This window comes from Cygnus olor, chromosome 12, assembly GCF_009769625.2.
Source record: "Cygnus olor isolate bCygOlo1 chromosome 12, bCygOlo1.pri.v2, whole genome shotgun sequence".
NCBI classification, from domain to species: Eukaryota; Metazoa; Chordata; class Aves; order Anseriformes; family Anatidae; genus Cygnus; species Cygnus olor.
The window spans coordinates 8180229-8200416 of NC_049180.1; positions in this window are offsets into that span (position 1 = coordinate 8180229).

A 20188-nucleotide genomic window follows, 5' to 3' on the forward strand; every position below is an offset into this window, starting at 1 on the left:
TCAATTTTTGCATATGATTTCCAACCTTAAGAAAAGCTTGCAGAAATGTCAAATAGGCTTACATCTCTAATGTTTTACCCAAGCATATACCAATTTTTTCATTTCTTTAAGAATAGTGGAGAAAGGATTTTTTTTTTTTTTATTAAACAAATCATACATTCAGAGAGACTGCTGCAAGGTCAGACTGGACAGATTTAGTTCTTATTTCTTTTGAACCAGAAATGAGAAACCTGGATGCAGATAAGCAGTGTTAATCTAAAATATAAATATTCGGACACTTTGACTTAAGTTTAGTAATATTTTAAAAATCATAGCAGCAAAGAAAAAAATCCTAAACTGCTGGAAAATTTGACACAGCTATTTTTGGATTATCAACTACTAAAGTGAAAGCTTGCCAATTATTCTTTTCTAACTTTCTCTCCATCCCTCACCTCTCTACTTGCCTATTTTTCAAAAAAATCAGAAAACCTGTTTGCTAGTTTCTGCTCCAAAAGCTTTTTTTTTTTTTATGTTGGCTTTAAATACAAGAGCTTTAAACTAGCTTTAAATTTTAGATAGCACCTGACAGATATTTCTACACAAATGTCTGATCATTTACTGAACCTCATCTCCAAGTGCTGAAATTCTGCTCCTGACTCATTTTAGATGGCTTATGTCGTTTTGGAAACTGGGTCTTGGGGTTAAAAGGCAAAAGAACAGGTAAGCACATTTTAAAATTCAGAACTTACAAAAAACACAACACAACAATGGCTTTGTAGTGTCATCCTATGGATAACTGGAAAATAGTACTATCTGCAATAAGGAACACAAAAACCTCTACTTCAGTACATTGCTTCTGCATTAAGGCCACACAAACCTAGTAGTGCGTGCTGTGGTTAACATTTAAAATAGTTATTTTCCTTTCTTATATTGTGTCTTAATATTGTCCAAATCACACAAGACAGACATGTTACTGTAAACTAAAGCATGGTTGCAAAATGAGATCCCACTTAATATTTTTAAGGGTTGCTACTGGATGGGGTTTTCTGCATCATGACCAAGTTGAAATCAGAATTCAAATTAATTATGACAGCCATATAAATTACACATAAGAGACTTCTAAAGCTAATTAGAATCTGAGAGTTTTAATTTGATGTCTGTCTTGATGTAATATCTGCTTTATGGATTAAATTAATAAAATTAAGACTGCATCATTATAAATTTCCACTTTCACAGTTCCATAAGTTTTACAATTACATGCCATATTTGAACCATAATTGAATGAAACAAAATCATTATGTTCATGTCTGCTTTCCTACAGACTTTAAAATAATATTCCCTATTTTCTTCCATTCACAGAAGTCAGCTGCTATAGTGATCCCACCCCAAAGAGCCCTGTACTTAAAGGAATCAGTAATCCACGTAATAGTTAATGGGAGCAGGATCTGGCCTTTGCTGTACATGTAGCACAGACTTAAGGTCTGTGTTGCACTGTGCATATTCCCTTGCTACAGAATAAACTTGGTGGGCTAGCCATAACACAGGAGCTTGTACCCAGCTCCCACTTGGTACCAGCAATAACACAGCTTTCATCTCTTGCCTTTATCTAAAAGTACAGCAACAAGTTCTCATGTGAGCATCATTTTTATTTGACAGCAGAAATGATGTAACAAAACCCTATAAAGCTCAAAAGACCAAAAAATGGGCAGAATCTGCCACGGAGTGCCATGCCCTGACTGGAGACTCATTCAGTGATGCACAGCTCAGGGTTCTCACTGTCTGAAGCGAGATGAGGTTACCTATAGCATCTTCACAGCGTTAGCTCCAATAAACAGTTTAATTCATACTTTACTGTCCGAATACTACACTGCTTTCTTCACTTTGTTCACAGAACGTTCTAAAGTTTTATTTCAAAACATTGTACTGTGATATATACATGTACTGAATGATCATTTTTACTTCTAAGTGTGTATATAGCAACCTGTGACAGAGGATGGTAATACTGGCTTGAAAATTTGCTTTTGACATTTGTCTTTTCACAGGCAATTAAAATTTAATTTGACCTAAGATGAAAAGCAAATCCTTTTATCCCATAGTTGCAGTCACAGGAGGAACACACTGCATTAGAAACCAGCAATGTAGCTTAAGGTTTAATATTTGACATTTGTGACATTGTGAAAAAAAATAGAAAAAGTTTGTGTGCGCATATCTCAAACTTTCCTATCTATTAACTAAATGTAATATCACCAATATTTCAATATGGGAACTATTAATTCAGATTTTAAATAATATTTCAAGTGAAGGCTACCTGCCCATCTGAAATTCTTTGGCTTCCATTATACCTACTAAAAGAAAAAAACTGCTGGAGGCATTGGATTCATGATAAATGCAGAACAAACTAAGACATATTATAAAAAGAATTCTCTATATCCCAACCAGTATTAGTGTATGAATAATGAAAATGTAACTACTAGTCAGAAGTGAAGCTACAGTCATCTTATCAAAATCTGCAGACCACCTTACCCAGTCATACTGCATAACTTCTGAATTTCCAAGTTTTAAAGGAAAAAAATTTGAGTCACAGAAAAATCCATCTCTGCATCAGCATTTTCATATTCATAAATAAACTGAAAAATAGAAATGTCTCAACCCACAACCAAAGAATAACGAGGAATTGGAGTCCTTTTTGCTGTGAGCTGAAGTTACAACCAAAATATTCTAGAAATCACTATCTCCATTGATTCACAAGATAAACAACCAATTTAATCTCAATGAAACTATACACATTACTGATTTTGTACTACTTTCTTATACAAGTAAGGCAGAAATGGAACATATCCAAACATCAGATAAAAATAATCTCATTGAAGTTATGTGAAGTAGCATACATCAAATGGTCTGGAGAATAATACAGGAAAATGGGAACTAAAATTTGCCACTCTAAGCAAACATCTGTATGCATGACTTAGAAATACTATTAGTATTAGAAATACTCTAAGCCAACCCTGATTTCAGTAAGTAGCATTTTCTTCCTTCTGGTCTTTATAGTTTTAACCCCTAGCTACAAAAACCTGGAGCTTTCAATCACATACCCAAAGCAGCATCAACTACGGACTGGACTACCCACCACTGTCAAATTCCATCTAAAACCTGCAAGGACTCAGTATTGTCAGTGTATTCCTGAAACCAGTCAAAAATAAGTAAATCAGTCTCTTGTATTGTGCGCTGTTTTTTTGTTTTTGTGTGTGTGTGTGTGTGTGTCTGTGTCCCACCTTGGGCAGAATCCTCCATAACTGAGTATCAATCTGCTCGGTCTTGACTACAACTCCAAGGTTGAATATCCCCCTCTGGATGCAGACCTGTGTGTCTGGCACAACGAAGGTAGTATGTTTCAGATGTCTCATTAAAGAGATTTCTATGAAAACTCTACCAAAGGTATTGCCTGGAGTAAACACTCCAGCTGAGAAACAAATACACTTGACATTCCAGAGACCTCTTTTTATTGGCTCAGTGATTTGTCGGATTTTCCTTTTGAGTGGATCCAAAATAGGCCTGGTAGTCTTGGGCTCATTCAAATGCCAGCTTCAAGTACAGGTGGTCTTTTAACTACTCTGTATGGCCACTTCTTGAACAGCAGGGCTTGTTTTCAGAGAAGCTACAGATCATGTATGCAATTCAGAGGATTTGTGCAGTTTATGTCTAGTGCACTCAAGGTTAATTAGAAATGTTAATAAGTTCAATTACTAGCAACTCATATGGTACTAACATGGATGTCACCTGTAATTCCATATACACCCCATTGTAATTTAGCATTAATTAAAGCCCATTTAGACAAAGTCATTGCCAAATTTTAACTAAAGTGATGTATTCTTGTTTAAAAGCATATTTATGATGATAGATCAAAAAATGTGATCATTTTTAAATATAACACCTTGTAATATTGTTTTACTATACCAAAAAAAATCATATAAAGTGATAATTGGTAAAGAACTTCTTGAGCTCTGAGAATTATATTAAACATTAAGAATACAGATTACTATTCTTTTCCATGAATGGCAGGAAAGAGTCGTATCTGTTCTTATCACTCTGCTGCAATAGGCAAAGCAGCTACATTTTCAATAATAATCACAGAGTAACAGCCATATTCATGTAAAATAAAAGTATTTTTCCTCATGCAAAATGCTATTAGCCATATTTGAAGGCATTATGTTCAGATATCATTTTTCCATTTCACTAAATGACAGCCATTAAATGCAATGGCAACTGCATGACAGGGATATTTTTATTGCTTCAAAAGGAAGAAAAGGATTAAAATGAGTGTATTCAGAAGTGTGATTTGTCAATTTTTTCTTATCAAGGACTGTGTGGGACAGCTTTAAACCTGAACACTGTGAACTGACCTCCTATTTGAATAAGTTAATGTGATCCAGTGTTCTTAGAAAAGTAGTGAAACCTATCTTTTATATGCAGAAGTCCCAAGAGGAATTTATGCTTTTATACGGTCAGCTGCAAGGTGCCATTTCCTTTTCATCATTTCTGCTTTTATCATATTGTAGTTCTTGACAGCTTAGAGGTTCTTTTTAGTATCTGGTGTATGAGCAACTATATAGAGATATTTTTTGTATGGAGGATTTCTCTCCAGCCTCCTAGGTTTTACAGTCAAATAGGTTTCCACTGCCAGAAATCCCTCTCTTATAGTCGAGAGTGACTAATCACCATATTTGATAGAGCAAGCATCTTACCTAAACATCAAATAGAACTATAAATGGTTACCTTAAAGCATTAAAGAAGCATTTTACACAGGTTCTTGCATTATATACCCTAGGAACTGTAGTGAAAATGATTTCATATATGTATGCATAGAGAGAAGTTTAGAGAGAACACCTAGCAGGACAAAATACAACTCATTAGAGATTTATTTGGAATGATTATCCTCTTCTCAGCAGGAAAAAAAAAATCCTATATGGTGTACAGTTTTTAGTTTTCTTTTTCCTTAAACATTCTATGCACATATTCTCCCATTTGCTTACTTTTAAAAGCATTCATACTATAAGTTGTGGTAACTTAAAGTCCATTACTTACAAAGAGAATGATTTAATTAAAAAGTATGCATTTATTTAGTAGCTTTGCACAGAGCTATTTTAAAACTTTGGCATCTTTTTGCTAACTTACTATAAAAGTTTATTTCTCAGTAGAAAATTATTGACTTCAAAACAGGAACTAAATTTACACAGGCCAACGTTCTCAACTAACCTGCATCAACTCTGTTGACTTCAACAAAACAACAACTAGCTGCTTCTGTCATTCTGCAGAAAGCAAGTGGAATGAAATGATTATGTAGACTAATATTGGAATTTGGCTATAAAAAGCAATGTGAGACAGAAGCCTTGAAAACGCAGTCTCTCCAACTAAACTTTGGCCAGAATTTTATTTTTTAATCTAATAATATTATACTGCAAAATGTAAAGGGTTTCATTTTTCAGTCTGTGCGCCAAGTAGGCATTTTGGTACAGAAACACACTGGGGAAAAAAGGGTTATTCATTTTCTGAGGTCATTGGAAACAGACTAGTATGGAATAACAGCAGAAAGACATGTAGGCCATATTGTTACCCATTCTGCTATTCATTTGCCATTACATATTCCAGGATTAAGATAGACTTTCCTCCAATGCCTTTGTCAGCACAGACAAGTATTTAATGTTCAAGCCCTACCTAAAAATGCACCTTGTTCCTAACCCTTGCACAGGTGCTCAGTAGCTAAGAACAGTTCCACTGAATTCAGTTCAGCTATTCTGGTTTGTACCAAAGAAGAAATGAGCAATTAAATTCTTCTTCTAAAAAAAATAAATAAAATAAAATAACAAAAGAGGGCATGAAAATACAACTGTTAAGTTATATTGTAATTACACATCATAATGAAGTCTTTTTCTTCTCAGACTTTGCATTGGTCCCATGTGGGAAGTGATACTTCAAATGATAAATATCTGAACTGTAGCATTCAGAGGGACACTTGTAGGCATCACAGCTAGCACTCCACAATCTGTGACCCTCTGTGTGTTTCCTATGGAAACCAGACATGAAGGGTTCACATACTAAAGACCATCTTTGTCTAAGGATTGTCAGAGAAAAGGTTTCAAGTATACTTTGCTTTACAATTTGTATCAATACTTGACAAACTAGGAGCACCTGTTTACAAAAGAAAGCTGTTAACCTCATGAAACTTTACTGAGTAGTTTATACTAAATGACTTCTTCTCAATTTCATAATTTGGAGTTGAACGTACATGCTGTATAATCCTCATGTTCACATCATAGCTGCGAGTCTCAGGTTTAACACATACAGCGAGATGCAAACAACATAATCTTGTTCTTCAAGGTAATTAAAAAGATGATCGAGCCCATTAGTTCTTTACTAATCAGATGTAAATCACAGATGACTGGCAAGGCACAATGAAATAGCCTCTTGAACATTAAGAAAACAGGAAACCTAAGATATGCATTCAGGTGACAAGAAAGCTGCAGAAATTTATCACTGCAATAAGGGAGAAGATTTCACAAAGATGATTTTTTTTTTTAAGCAGCCCACATTTCAAGCAGCATTTGGATCTGTAGGCATGTACTCTCCACCACTAAGAGATGTAAGCATGTGCATACACACGTGTACATGAGCATGAAATGCAGTGGTTACTTGGGACTCCCTACATAAGTCACGTTGTCAACAAAAAGTAAATATCTTCCAGATTTACATACCAAACAGTGCATCAGCAGAATGTTAGATTTTGCGAGACATGTAGTGCTGCCATCATCAATAAACTACAACTTAAGCGAACAAGTTCCAGTTTTCCCATACTAGAAAATTGCAACAGCTGACATCAAAGTTTCCATCATTGAAAGTTAGTTATCCATTGCTGGAGTTTTCTATACAACGCAGAAATCTACATTAGAGCATCTATTTATTACTGTATGAGTATAATAGTGTTTTTGCACAAATCACCGTCTTGTGTCAAATAACTTTGCCAATGATAAACATTTTAACTGAGGTAATTAATATGCTAAATAATTGATGACCTTATTTATGGTACGGTAAATATGCAAAAAGAAGTTCTGCAGAAACATTTCAGTATTAAAGTTAAAAGTTAAAACTGACAAGTGAATTAACTACAGTGATGTTGACAGTGGTCTTTACATATATCCATAAAACTCTGCCAAACCACCCTCTTATTTTCACAGAATCACAGAATTGTCTAGGTTGGAAGAGACCTCCAAGATCATCTAGTCCAACCTCTGTCCTAACACTAACAAGACCTCCACTAAACCATATCACTAAGGACTACATCTAAACGTCTTTTAAAGACCTCCAGGGATGGCGACTCAACCACTTCTCTGGGCAGTCCATTCCAATGCCTAACAACCCTTTCAGTAAAGAAGTTCTTCCTAATATCCAACCTAAACCCCCCCCCGGCGCAACTTGAGCCCATTCCCCCTCGTCCTGCCACCAGGCACGTGGGAGAATAGACCAACCCCCACCTCTCTACAGCCTCCTTTAAGGTACCTATAGAGAGCGATGAGGTCTCCCCTGAGCCTCCTCTTCTCCAGGCTGAACAACCCCAGCTCCCTCAGCCGCTCCTCATAAGACTTGTTCTCCAGACCCCACACCAGCTTCGTCGCCCTTCTCTGGACTCTCTCGAGCACCTCCATGTCCTTCTTGTAGTGAGGGGCCCAAAACTGAACACAGTACTCGAGGTGCGGCCTCACCAGAGCCGAGTACAGGGGGACAATCACCTCCCTAGACCTGCTGGCCACGCTGCTTCTTATACAAGCCAGGATGCTGTTGGCCTTCTTGGCCACCTGAGCACACTGCTGGCTCATATTCAGCTGCCTATCAACCAGCATTCCCAGGTCCTTCTCCGCCAGGCAGCTTTCCAACCACTCATCTCCCAGCCTGTAGCGCTGCTTGGGGTTGTTGCGCCCCAGGTGCAGGACCCGGCACTTGGCCTTGTTGAACTTCATACAGTTGACCTCAGCCCATCGGTCCAGCCTATCCAGATCGTCCTGCAGAGCCTTCCTTCCCTCGGGCAGATCGACACACGCACCTAACTTGGTGTCATCTGCAAACTTACTGAGGGTGCACTCGATCCCCTCGTCCAGGTCATTGATAAAGATATTAAAGAGGACTGGCCCCAGCACTGAGCCCTGGGGGACGCCACTAGTAACCGGCCTCCAACTGGATTTGACTCCATTCACCACAACTCTTTGGGCCCAGCCATCCAGCCAGTTTTTAACCCAACGAAGCGTACGCCAGTCCAAGCCACGAGCAGCCAGTTTCTTGAGGAGAATGTTGTGGGAAACAGTGTCAAAAGCCTTACTGAAGTCAAGGTAGATCACATCCACACAGCCTTCCCCTCATCCACCAGGCGCGTCACTTGGTCATAGAAGGAGATCAGGTTCGTCAAGCAGGACCTGCCTTTCATAAACCCATGCTGACTGGGCCTGATCGCCTGGCTGCCCTTCAAGTGCCTCGTGATGACATTCAAGATTATCTGCTCCATGAGCTTCCCTGGCACTGAGGTCAAACTAACAGGCCTATAGTTCCCTGGGTCTACCCTCCAGCCCTTCTTGTAGATGGGCATCACATTTGCTAGCCGCCAGTCGACTGGGACCTCTCCTTATAGCCAGAACTGCCAATAAATGATGGAAAGCGGCTTGGCCAGCTCCTCCGCCAGTTCGCTCAGTACCCTCGGGTGGATCCCATCCGGCCCCATCGACTTGCGTACATCCAAGTGCTGTAGCAGGTCGCCAACCATTTCCTCGTGGATAGTGAGGGCCACATCCTGCTCCCCATCCCCTTCCACCAGCTCAGGGTACCAGGTATCCAGAGAACAACTGGTCTTGCCGCTAAAGACTGAGGCAAAGAAGGCATTGAGTACCTCAGCCTTTTCCTCATCTTTTGTAACTAAGTTTCCCCCTGCATCCAGTAAAGGATGGAGATTCTCCTTAGTCCTCCTTTTTGTGTTGATGTATTTGTAAAAACGTTTTTTGTTATCTTTAACGGCAGTAGCCAGATTGAGCTCCAGATGAGCTTTGGCCTTTCTAATTTTATCCCTGCACAGCCTCGCAACATCCTTATAGTCCTCTTGAGTAGCCCGCCCTCTTTTCCAAAGATTATAAACCCTCCTTTTTCTCCTAAGCTCGAGCCACAACTCTCTGTTCAGCCAGGCCGGTCTAGTTCCGCGCCGGCTTGTCTTTGGGCACGTGGGGACAGACCGCTCCTGAGCCAAGGACTTTTCAGATGAGTAACCTTAATATACTGGCGCCAGTTATTTCATAAGTACACCTACTTTACAAGTAGATCTGTGGTTTATTTATAATTCCTTTATCAAAAATTCTTTAATCCATATAAAGGTGTTCTATCCGAAACAAAACAATTGAACAATTTTTACATCATTTGTTTCATATTTTTACCTAAAATACTTAAAATTTACAAAAAGCTTAATTTTAATAAAAGAAAAAAACATCAAAACAGTCATATCTGTCAGATTTGATAGCTCTACAGTTTAAGTGACTAAGATAAACTACTTACGCATTGACTAAATCATTTCTAATCATAATTAGTATATGCTCTTGGACTTTGCAATTGAGAATGACAGCAGTACAGACTGTCCAGAGCTAATTGCTATAAATACGCCAGATGTTGTAAAAATCTGGACATGGGAAAAACAAAGGAAATACCGTAAGAATGCAGAAATATATGATTTAATGGTGTAACCTATATATTTGGCATTTTCGGTCACAAATATAGTAAACATACAGAGCGTTTATTAAGAATTGCAAAAGGCTATTTCCCTTCACAATTTCTGTTTGCCTTGATTCTATTAGGTTTGGCTATAAATTTGAAGTCTTGCTTAAAGGGCACTAGCGCATGGAAAAAAATTACAAGCACGTACATGTGTGCGCACAACACAATACACAGGGTTGTCCTGTTTTTCATTCTTAATACAGCTAAGAGCACATCCCTTAAATGGGGAAAAAAGTATTAACATTCTATTGTTCTTAGAATATGCCATTGTATCAAGCATACCCAAGATAGAAATAATGATGTGAATAAACTTAATTGCTGTCAAATTCAAGCACTCTGACCTCACATTATAACTAGACACACAAGAGTTGAGCACTGAACTAAATTTTGATTCCCTATAAGCTTTGACACAAAAAATGAACAGGAATGCTATGCAACAAATATATCTTAACTGCTTAATATTTCTAATTTTACAAGAATTGCCATAAATAAGTTTCAATAAATTAAAATATAGAGAACATACTATCTTACCCTGTCGATATAAATTCCAAGATATCAGAAACATCCTAACTAGCTAGTATTTTGTATATCACTACCTTCTATTGGTTAAAGATAAGAAATGACCAGTTGCACAGGTATAACCTATACCTGACTAAACAGCTAGTGGGAATTCTAGTTCAGGTTAAACAACAATTAACCTCTGAGGGAACCGAATCTGTTTTGCTTCCCTCATCTTCAGTTATCACACAGTTATTACCACTAACCTTATATACATTTATGCTCAAGCACACGTCTACTGCTTTTATGGATGTAAAGCTAAGAATCCAGTCCAGAAACAGCAAAACAACTATCTATGGGATATTGTTGGCTCAAGTCAGACAAACAACTGCTACAGATAACAGTGCCATGGTCTATTTTGAAGAAAGGCTTCTTTTATTGTAGTTATGAAATGATTCCAAGCCAGTCTGGTGCAGCTGTTAGGAAATTATTTTCCAGAACATCTATGCATATATTCAAAATATTACCAACCATTATCGCATGATCTTTCCATTAATTCTCTTTCAGGGTCCAAACCCATGAAACATTTTGGCAAATAATCACTCAGCGCTTACAGTTACTTCTTAACAAGATGCTTCAAACCCAATACATCCCTTTAGAAGGTTCAAGGTTTTTCCCCCCCTTCAGATATTTAGCTGCTGATACAGAATGCCAGATAACCTTCAACAGCCTTATTCAAGCCCATAGCAGATTCAGAGCATGATAACAAAAAGTTTTTCCCTGACAGTGAATTGCTCATAAAAAAAAAAACACCACACTCTTCAAAGCAAAATAAATCAGCTTACTCTTAATGGGTAGAATGCATAGTGTCTACTTCTTTTTAAAGGTATTCCTCCAATAAGCATAAAATACATGATTTTGAGATCTGTCCACATCTAGATTCCACCAGACAGACAAAAAGGGTGTCTGAGAAATCTGCACTACCATCTATGTAACCGATGTTGACCTGCGCCTAAATTTGTTCACTCAGTGTACCAAAACAATCCTAATTTGACTGTAAATACATCTAAACCCACATTGTGTACACACAACTTAAACACTGAAAGGTCATTCAAATACTTACCTCTTTATAGAAAAGATTTTTTTCTAAGAATCTATAATACACTCCATTTCTAATCATATATAGAAATTTGACTAAAGTAGTAGCAATTGTTTCTCTGAATGTTCAGACAACTCCCTTTTCCAGACCCTAATAGGGCCACATCACTTGTTCAGGACAGAAAACTGACCAAATCCTGGCATTTCAGCAGAAGAGACAATGAATCTGACAGTCAACTCAAAGATCATAACAGCATTTAGATAGTACTTGTATTTCACATGGGTCTATCATTTTGAATTCTCTTCATAATGTGAGTAGATTAGAGTAGCTAAGCTTTATATGATAAATAAGATACCAATAGATTATTTCCTTTTTTTTTTTTTTTTCTGGTCATAAATACACTATAAGGTAGTAAGTCATCATCTAAGCTTTAAGGAAAATAAATCTAGAAGTGAACTATCCCATAGAGAAGCCTGCTGAAGGAACACTATTTGAAACTGGCACAGATTCTACTGTTACTTGAAAGTTAGTACTGTTCTGTTTGTTATCAGCATTAGAGAACTCTGAAACAGCAGTAAATTAGGTGCTTTCAATAAAAAGAAAGGAATAAAAGCTGACATCTGCATTGTTTGGAGCACAAAAATAAGGTATTATACTATTATTCATAACTCAGTTATTATATTACATATGAATCAGATCTTTGCTGTTTTTCCCTCTCTCATCACATCCTCCAGTAATTTTCTCACTGTCACTTTATGAAACAACTACAGTATTTAACCTTTTCTCCTCTGTAACCCTGCCTAAAATTCAGAAATTATGAGATCATCCCTAATTAACAAAATCATTTTCTTCAATTGCAAAAGCATATTTAGTATTACCTCAATTAGTATTACCTGAAGGATAAATGTATGGTTAAACACCATGGAATCAAGTGATTTTTAGTGCTGTATTTCTTGCTACCTATGATAAATTGTTTCCTTCCTTGAAACGTAATGTTCTTCCACTATGTCTGGTTACTTATCCAGATTCTTGACCAACATACAGAATTTGTACATCAACATCAAATTGGAAACATCCTTGCTACTCAAGATTGCATAATATTATCAAGGTATTGGTGAATGCAAATGGGAAGTGGTCAGTTTTTGGTTTGAGAGAATATTTGGGAGGGCAGTATAATGGAAAAAGTAGATAGAGTAGTTCTATATCTTCTGGGAATGTCAATCATACACTAACATCTCTTTAAAATCACAAACATGATAGCTATCCTACAGTGTCTGGAATGCAATGAAATTAGGGGAAAAGCGTGGGAATAAGCCATGCTTGAACTCTTAAGACTGAGAATCTAGACAAGACTGCCTCATCTCAAGACAAAATACTCACAAGAACATGTCATGAGGCCTTAACATGCTAGGGATTCACAAGATGGTGCCATGAAATAAAATCTTTCTTCTTTAAAGGAACAGGACATACAAGAAAAGAGATCTCAGCTGATTTTTAAAGATGTTTGATACAGAAAGTATTTACCATCAATTACTTATCAGCATGGAAAGCACAAGTTGGCATAGTTTTTTAATATTTATCCTCAAAGTGACTTCACTCAGGTTTCAGTTCACTGATTCAGTGATTGGTTTCAGAAATCAACCTCTTCACAAGACAAATACGCAAAAAGATTGTGGAGAAATTCATTATGTATCTTAGAAGTTATTACTAATTTTACTTTTCAGTTGGAACACACAAATAAGACTGCAGTCAAAGTCTAAGAACATCTTATTTGATGTCTTAGAGGAATCATGCTATGCAATAGGTGTTCTGAAGTCTCATTTTTAAGAGGATCATCAGTGCGAAAGCTCTTAATACACTGCTTTATTCTGTCAAGATTTCTAATACCTCCAGCTACACTGCCTGATATGCCTCAAGGTAGATCTTCCTTGTCTCACACAAGGAAACACACAGAGCATCATAATGAGTGCATGAGAGACTGACATCCATAAGGTGCTGCCTGTGAAACATTCCTCTGATGTCTGATTATACCAGGATCCAAGCATAACAGTCACAGTTAATGATGTCAGCTGCCACAGCACTGTGCCCCAGGCATTCCTCTCCAAGGTCATTCAGCAGTGTGTTCATTTTTTTCTTCGCATCTATGTTTATTGTTGCAGAAATGTAATTATATCTGTCCACTGCGTCCAGGCTTTTGAGGATGCATAATACAAGTCAGTAAACATGAAACCTCAAAATGCAGCAATCCTTAACACCTACAACCATGCAACACTTCTGTTGCCCTTCTAAAAATTAAAATCTCACTTTTATTATTTTTCCATTTTAGGTCACTTATGGCAAAGATCACTCAAAACTACACCTCCCTGGAATGAGGAGTAATACCTAAACCTAAAAATAAGGCTTTACAGATTGACAGTTAAACAGCGGGTATATGTAACAAACTGTAGGAATTCAAGGTCTATCAGTGACTGGAGGCTAGTACAGAAAGGCTTACTATTGCAAAAATTTGCATTTGAAAAGGGGAGTGGGAGGGGGGTTTACAGTCACAGTGAGCATACAATTTGGAAAATACAGTTAAGTTATGTGATCATCAAAATAACTCCAGTGAAGAACAAACAGCAAAATTTTACCAGGTCACCACACTCCAGAGCAGTATGTCTTAAGGCAATGGTTTCAGGCCTTGTTAAGAGCAAATGCAGATAAACACAGAGCCTCCCCACCTCCCATCCCCAGGTAATTCAAGGAAAGAACTAATAATCCACTGAGTCCTATTCTTAGAAGTAAACTCAGCTGGAAAGATAGGAAAGAAGAGAGCTTTCTTTTACTTCTTGTAATTTTGGTTACATTCCTGTGACACTTCTATTTAGGTCTTCACAGAGTTGCTATGAAAAACTTACTGTCCGCTTCTCTATCTAGCGAGATTTGTGCTTTCAAAGTTCCATTGCTGCCTACCTAATAAGAGTGCTCTGAACGTGCACATAAAATAGAAAAATATTCACGCCAAGGCCTATTTGTTTTTAAAAGGGAAATAATTCTTTTACATCCTATTTCTGCATACCAAAGGGTTTCAGAGCAAAACACACCCTAGACAATTAACAACTGTGGCTAATTCTTACCAGCACTTCAATCAGCTCTAAATGTCTGACAGTAACATGTGCTCAGCCTCGGGGCTTTGAGTTAACAGTACAAGGGAAGTATGTTGCAACTAAACCAGCAGAAACTTCAAAATATTTCTCAGCTATGGAAAGAGATAAGGCATAGATAAAATCCCCCCCAGAAAAATTTAAGGTATTTTGTTCAAACCACAGGAAGTCATCAAGATGAAGAAGCATGCCACACTCTGGATGCTGAATCTCACTAATAGGCCTATACAAGTCAGAACAGCACGGAAAAGAAACAGCACAGAAAGCACTGTTCCAACTCCCATTCGTGCTCTTACGCTCAGCAAAAGAAGGAAGTCCATAGTCGCGATGTTCTTGTGCACATGCAAGAAAAATTCTGACAGACAATGCTATCCTCTAAAGAAATTGAGAAAAAAAACACCAGTGAAGACAAAGGTCATGCTTGCTTTTTCTCACTGGTAACACAGCAAGGTCATTGTAGACTGTAACATCAAACCATTTGCCTAGCTATTTCTTTGCACGCTGTTTTCCCTGACACCATCCTGGGACAAGAATGTTTCTGTTAATAATTTTTAGACACTTATGTTCACCTCCAGCCTCTTTGTTCCCTCATGACATTTCCTGGAAGACATTTCCTTTGCTATCTAAGGCCTATTTTTGATACTTAGGTAAGGTGCGCTCAAGTTTCTGAGCAAAATGCAGAGCTAAGAAAACTATGAGAAAGCCATGTAAGATATAAGTTTGCGTTCCTTTTAACTAGTCTCTTATTTTCTCTCTAATAATCACCACCTCTGAAGATAGTTTTGATTTTTACCAGTACTTTTATTTTATTTCCCTTTCTCTTATCACATTACGTGTGATTATTCAAACGAATATTATTTGCATTAAAAATAGGAGGGAAAATGGTATTTTGTTAATGGGTCAAAACTTCAAACAAAACTTCCAGGACAGCCAAACAGTTCCTGGTTTTATTGCAAGTTCAGTGAAAAGTTTGCCTGACCAGCACCATAAGTCCACAGGACAGTGGCCAAGGCTTTACTTGCAAGTTACTCAAAACTTTTGTTTCAATTGAAATTTGTTGAGTGGAAGTAATACACAGGGAGAGGTATTCTTTTCCCAGTTATTGAGAAGTGGTCAGAAAAGACAAAGAAAAAACAGATATGAAAATACTTAGTGACAAACGAACCCTACTAGTCTGATATTGGACAGATTATTGAGATATATCCACGTATCTACCTTTGGTATTCTACTGGTATCTTGTATTTGAATTTGGCATGCTACAAATAAGCAATTGTGACGACTTGCAGTTCAACTTTATATTCTGTCCACTTCATAACGTCAGCTTCGCCTTCACTACAGAGGATACATAATAGGTCCACAATTCAGCACTGAATGAGAGTAAACTGGCAAGACAAAAAAGAGCTATTGTGAATCACAGTAATCTGTTCATAAGCGCAGACATGAAGCTCTTCTCACATGAAGCTGTGGTGCTTTTTAAAGGTGCATGACCGAAGCAGCTCCTATATTAGTCTTCAGAGACCCTTGGGGGTCTCTGAGAAACCTAGAAGTTACACTGAACAAAGCACCACAGTCAATCTTACTGATGAGAATGGAAATAAAGTGGCCAGCAAAATTCATAATGCTTTAAACACAATATCCTCTACCCATCTTAAAGATATATATATATATATATATATATATTCAAAGAAATAGAATGACTGTAAAATAGCGTCAGAAAAAATATGAGCTTGAAACTTCACCAAGAGGAGTAGATTGCATCTTATGTTATGAAAACATACACATTAAATCTGTGCATATTGAATCCTTCCTTACGTACCCTACTTATTCTCAAAATTATTTTCTATAAAGATAGCCAGGCTGTTTGGACCTCTGTTTCTTCTTTCTATTCAATGCCAAAAATTAAAGGTAGAACTTCCAACTAAATTACACTATGGTACTATATTATTTGAGGAAACCCACATTCAGTACACATCCTCTACTGAGATGAGGGTGTTTGCAGGAGTGGCAGAGCCAAATGTTATCATTATGTACTCTATTGCATTAGTGCTTGGATGTAATGTATTACGAGTCAGGCAAAGCACTTTGTTACTTAAAACACTAATCCAAATCAAAACAAAACACATTTTCAGTAGTTCTTACAGAGATCCATATAAAAATGTGAAAGTTGAATTAATTCCCCTACAAATCTTCAAGCTGCTTATAGTTTATAAGCTATAGCCCCTGGAAGAAAGTGAAATATGGGTATGAAAGTTATTATTAAAGAACATTTTAGTAGATACTGACAGGTTTGACATCTACATACATACAACACATAGTATATTCTGAGCACATGCTAATTTATGTTGTATGGTCAACCATATGTAATTATGTTCACCGATGGCAGCTCTTACCCTTAAGTTACTTGAGGTCCATCCCCACCAGAACTTCATACCCTTCCTACAATTTAAGTATTCTTTCTCCCCCTTACATGACAAGCATCACAACAAATTTGAAACATGAGATTTAAATCAGGACAAGAAGAAAGCTGTCCCTTAATACAGGTAAAAACAGAGCTAACATCACAGTCCACATTATAGGCTGACCTTTTAGGATGACAGAATTAAAATGGAGCCCGGCTAGTAAAGTTCAGGATAAGCAAGAAAATTAAGCAATTTTGCATCAACATTGTCTCAGAATTAATTTGTTATTTCTTTTAATGCATACTTTTTAAATAATCTTTAACCTGTAACAGCCTACATCTGCAGACTGCAATGTCATTGTGTTACACATTGTCAAAATAAATTTCTTATATCACAAATATTCCAGCAAAATATATAAAGCTCTACTAGTAAATAATTTAGCAAAAAGGTAAAGCCACCTATTAACTTCTCTTTAATGAATTACTAGAGGTGTTTCTTAAAGTTTTTCCATCTAAAATGTTAAACAACTTCATGCTAATTATGGAGGAGAGGATCCAGGGGCCCTTCCTCTAGGGACATAACATAGTCAGTGAGTTTGTCTATACTAAGTGGTTTAATTTGAATATCCTACCTCAGGATTTCTGAGAACAGATGGCAAGGAAGAACAGCATTTTGTCTATTAGTCCAGCAAAAACAATTGAACCCTGACATGCAAAGAGTAACAGAATGTGTAAATCCCCAGGTGATAGTTAGAGACCGTAACAATTCGGAAAACATAATATACCTACTCTAATGGACAAGTAAGGGAAGAGTAAGTAAATTAATGATAGACAACAAGATTAAAGAATGGCCTCACTCCTTCCAGCACTGAGGGTTAGCTATCAATGTTAATTAATACAAAACAAAACATTCAAACAAAACAAACAGTAAAAAGGCAAAATAGTGAGATAAAAAGCTTAACAGTATTTTATTCTCTAAGTATTGAAGAGCAAATACTGAAATTCCTGAAGTTACTAAAACATATGGTGCTCTTCCATCTGAAGCTGTATTTTGCACTGCACACTGACCTTGCTTGCCATGAAAAAAACTACTATAGTAAATGCAAACAAAACATTGCCACTGACTGAGGAGGGATGATATTACCTTAGAAATATGCATCAATATGTATATATTTTTAATTGCATATCCAGTCATGCATTTATTTGTAGAAACATATGAAGATGTATGGATTGCCTTCCTCAAAAATCCAGAATTACTGGTCAATTGAAAAAAACCTTTATCGAGTTGGGGTTACTTGCAAAATGCAAATAAAGAAATTTAGAAAAGCTAAATTCAGAGAAGTTAAAGCTTCTAAAGAAGCTGAAAATAAAATCACCTTTAGTGAATTACTAACAGCTAGGAGTAACTGAACAATGTTACCATAATGAACTTAAGTAACTGTGGTTATGTAGAGGTAGATAATCTGCAGTCCTGGGACCATTACCACCTTACTCCCTTACTATACATTAATAAAGGCAAGAATAAAAGAAAGAAGAATCTATACTACTCTTTACTTCAAAAAGAAAAGAGAAGTAAAGACGTCTCACTCCTATTAATGGAACACTGAAAACAATTAACCTTCTACTGCATTAATGAACTGTTGGATTTGAAACATCTAAACTAAGCAATGAAGATGTTTTCAACTTCAGTGAAGTCAGGCTATGTTTTTCAACTGTACCTGTAAGTGTAATTTTAAACAATGACTAAGATGCTATTAGAATGTAGGAAAGGTACAATAAAAATGAGAAAATAGTCAGTGGCATAGTTTACAAGTGTTCATATGGATTAGTGCATGGAATAAAAGGTGCAAAGATTTAGTTAGAGACTGTTTTCCTTCTAAAGAAAAAATCTTTTATCAATTAATTTGTCTTTTATTGTATGAAAATCGACCAGCCTGGAAACATTTTATTGTAAACATATTTATATGAACTAATAAGAAAAAGTTAAGCATTTAATGCTTTAATTATTGTGTAGTCTGTACTTTAACAATTTCTTTACAGTGAACCTCACTTTTGAGCAGCTGTTCAGAAATAATTCAGATTGATAAAAATTAATTTGACAATAGCCAGTTTACTGCCCTATACCATTATTTGTGAACTACTATTGGGATTCATTTTTAATCACTAGCCAATTGCTAGGTTGATTTAAAATAAGAGTAATGACAAGGCATAAGATGTAGATCAGATGTGATAGTTATCATAACCAAATAATTCACAAAAACCCCATGAACATACATCATAAAAAAAAGACTACGACGCAGATGAAAACTTCGGTTCTTTCAAATCCCTTTATCACAATCTATGTTCTTCAGCATGAATCATTTCAGCATGACAAATCAAAATGCTTAATATTACTCAAAGTTGTACACAGAAGTAGCCAAGAGCTACTACTCTTACATTTCTTCTATGCCGTCTGCTTCAATGAAAAAACAAACATTTTTATTTTCCTTTTTTTTTTTTTAATGTTACTCTCATTGGTTGGTTTCTGATGTAAATCCAAGTTTTCAGTGCAATCATTTGCAAACTTCTGGTTTGAGGAACAAATCTGGCAAAGCAACAAATGCTTAATTCACCTTGTTCATCTGGCTATCTAACAACATTGATTAAAACACTCAGCTCTATGGGTTCATAGAATCATAGAATATCCCGAGTTGGAAGGGACCCATAAGGATCATCAAGTCCAACTCCTGGCACTGCACAGGTCTGCCCAAAAGTTTAGACCATGTGACTAAGTGCACAGTCCAATCTCTTCTTAAATTCAGACAGGCTTGGTGCAATGACTACTTCCCTGGGGAGCCTGTTCCAGTGTGCGACCACCCTCTCGGTGAAGAACCTCTTCCTGATGTCCAGCCTAAACTTCCCCTGCCTCAGCTTAACACCATTCCCACGGGTCCTGTCACTGGTGTTTACAGTGAATAGGTCACTTGCCTCTCCACTCCCCCTCGCGAGGAAGTTGTAGACTGCGATGAGGTCCCCCCTCAGCCTCCTCTTCCCCAGGCTGAACAGGCCCAGTGACCTCAGCCGCTCCTCATATGTCTTCCCCTCTAAGCCCTTCACCATCTTCGTCGCCCTCCTCTGGGCACTCTCCAACAGTTTAATGTCCTTCTTGTACTGTGGTGCCCAGAACTACACACTGTACTAGAGGTGAGGCCACACCAGCGCAGAGTAGAGCAGGACAATCACTTTCCTCCACCGACTATGCTTGATGCACCCCAGGATACGGTTGGCCCTCCTGGC